Here is a 3003-nt window from a genome sequence, read left to right as displayed (position 1 = left end):
GATAAATCAATTTGATTCCTCAGGTCCTAGTTAATTCCTAAGAAAAGACTAGAGTTAGGGGAATCCAAATCAATCAGCAAAGAATTCCAATTTTCAATTAACAAGGAGTTTGATAAATCAAGTGTCTCCAATTACTCAACACAAGCTAAGAATGTAAAAAGCTAAATTAAAATCATAAATATGAAATACCTCAAATTGCATTAAATAGAAAAATCAAATTAAACATGAGAATTCATGAATCAAAGTAATAGAATAAATAAAAATAGAAGAGAAACCAAAGTAAAGGAACATTGAACCTGGAATGAAGAAGAAGTAAACCTAACCTAAGAGAAATCCTAAATCCTAAAACCTAAGAGAGAGGAGAGAGCCTCTCTCTCTAGAAAAACTACATCTAAAACTGAAATTGTGTATAATGAATGTTGTGTGATTGAATGAATGGATTCCTCTACTCTGTAGCCTCTAATTTGTGTTTTCTGGGCCGAAAACTGAGTCAAAAACAGCACAGAAATCGCCCCCAGTGATTTCTGTTAATTCTGCAGATCACGCATGTCACGCGTACACATCGCCCACGCGTGCGCGTCATTTAGCGTTTTCCTTGCCACGCGTACGCATCGTCCACGCATTCGCGTCATTCGTGCAGATTCCAGTCCATGCGTTCGCGTCAGGCATGCGAACACGTCACTGCGATTTTCTCCATTTCCCGCGGTCGCGTGAGCCATGCATCCGCGTCGGTGTTCACTGGTCATCTCCTTGGTTTCTTGTGTTCCTTCCATTTTTGCAAGCTTTCTCTCCATTCTTTAAGCCATTCATGCCTTATGAAGTCTGAAACACTTAACACACGGATCACGGTATCGAATGGTATAAAGGAGAATTAAACATAGTTAAATTAAGACTAAAGAAACATGTTTCCAATCATAGCACAAAATCCGGAAGGAAAAAGTAAAACCATGCAAATTCAATGAATAAGTGTGAGATTAGTGGATAAAATCCACTCAATTAAGCACAAGATGTACCACGAAATAATGGCGCACAGACAAATCAATGAAACAGGCTTATGGACTGGTAGAGGATGTCTTAGTGAAGGTTGAAGGCCTTTACGTCCCTGCTGACTTCATAATCCTAGAAACTGGGAAGGAAGAGGATGAATCCATCATCCTTGGAAGACCCTTCCTAGCCACAACAAGGGCTGTGATTGATGTGGACAGAGGAGAGTTAGTCCTTCAATTGAATGAGGACTACCTTGTGTTTAAGACTTAAGGATCTTCTTCTGTAAACATGGAGAAGAAGCATAAAAAGCTTCTCTCAATACAGAGTTAGACAAAGCCCTCACACTCAACTTTTAAGTTTGGTGCTGGGAGGCCACAATCATGTTCTGAGCATCTGTGAAGCTTTGTAAGAGCTTCCTGTCAAGCTATTGACATTAAAGAATAGCTTATTGGGAGGCAACCCAATTTTATTATCTATATTAATCACTTTCTCATTTTTATTTTCTAGTGTTAGTCTATGTCTTCTTTAGGTTGATGATCATGTGAAGTCACAAAAACAGCTGCAAAATTAAAGCAGGAATAAAAAATAGCACACCCTGGAGGACGAGCTTACTGGTGTTCAAACGCTAGTAAGGCTAGCAAAGTGGGCGTTTAACGCCCAGTCTGGCACCATTCTGGGCGTTAAACGCTAGAAATGGCACACAGACTGGCGTTTAATGCCAGAAAAGGGTGTCTGGAGTCTGGCTGGTGTTAAACGCCAGTACGGGTAGCAGAATGGGCATTTAACGCCCAGTCTGGCAACATTCTGGGCGTTAAACGCTAGAACTGGCAACCAGACTGACGTTTAATGCCAGAAATGGGCAGCAGCATGGTGTTTAACGCCAGAAATGCCACACAGAGGGCGCTTAAATGCCAGAGAGGTGCAGAGATGAGAAATCTTTGACACCTCAGGATCTGTGGACCCCACAGGATCCCTACCTACCCCAACTCATTCTAACTCATCTTTACACCTTTCCATAACACCCTTTCCCAAACACCATTCACTTATCAAATCCTACCCTCTTCCCCATAACCTCTTCACCACTCACATCCATCCACTATTTCCCATCATACAACCCACCTACCCCTACCCACTCAAATTCAAACCACTTCCCTCCCAAACACAACCCCTATCACACGAATTCCCTCTCCTCCTTACCCTATATATACCCATCCTTACTCCTTCATTTTCACACATCACAAACACTTTAAACCCCCCTTGGCCGAACCACTCCTCCTCCTCCATCTCCTCGATTTCTTCTTCTTTTACTCCTTTCTTTCTTCTTTTGCTCGAGGACGAGCAAACCTTTTAAATTTGGTGTGGAAAAAGCGTTGCTTTTTGTTTTTTCATAACCATTAATGGCACCTAAGGCCGGAGAAACCTCTAGAAAGAGGAAAGAAAAGGCAATTGCTTCCACCTCCGAGTCATGGGAGATGGAGAGATTCATCTCAAAGGTCCATCAAGACCACTTTTATGAAGTTGTGACCAAGAAGAACGTGATCCCCAAGGTCCTCTTCAAGCTAAAAAAGAGCAAATATCCGGAGATCCGAGAAGAGATTCAAAGAAGAGGTTGGGAAGCTCTCACCAACCCTATCCAACAAGTCAGAATCTTAATGGTTCAAGAGTTTTATGCTAATGCATGGATCACTAAGAACCATGATCAAAGTGTGAACCCGAACCCAAAGAATTGGCTCACAATAGTTCGGGGAAAATACTTAGATTTCAGTCCAAAAAATTTGAGGTTGGCATTCAACTTGCCAATGATGCAAGGAGATCTTCATCCTTTCACAAGAAGGGTCAACTTTAATCAAAGGTTGGACCAAGTCCTCATGGACATCTGTGTAGAAGGAGCCCAATGGAAGAGAGACTCCAAAGGCAAGCTGGTTCAACTGAGAAGGCTTGACCTCAATCCCATGGCTAGAGGATCGTTATAGTTCATCCAACGCTCTCTCATTCCTACTAGCAACCGATCCGAAG

This window comes from Arachis stenosperma, chromosome 3, assembly GCF_014773155.1.
Source record: "Arachis stenosperma cultivar V10309 chromosome 3, arast.V10309.gnm1.PFL2, whole genome shotgun sequence".
Classification (NCBI taxonomy): Eukaryota; Viridiplantae; Streptophyta; class Magnoliopsida; order Fabales; family Fabaceae; genus Arachis; species Arachis stenosperma.
The sequence above is the reverse complement of the archived record's forward strand: the minus strand, read 5'-3'. Positions refer to the sequence as shown.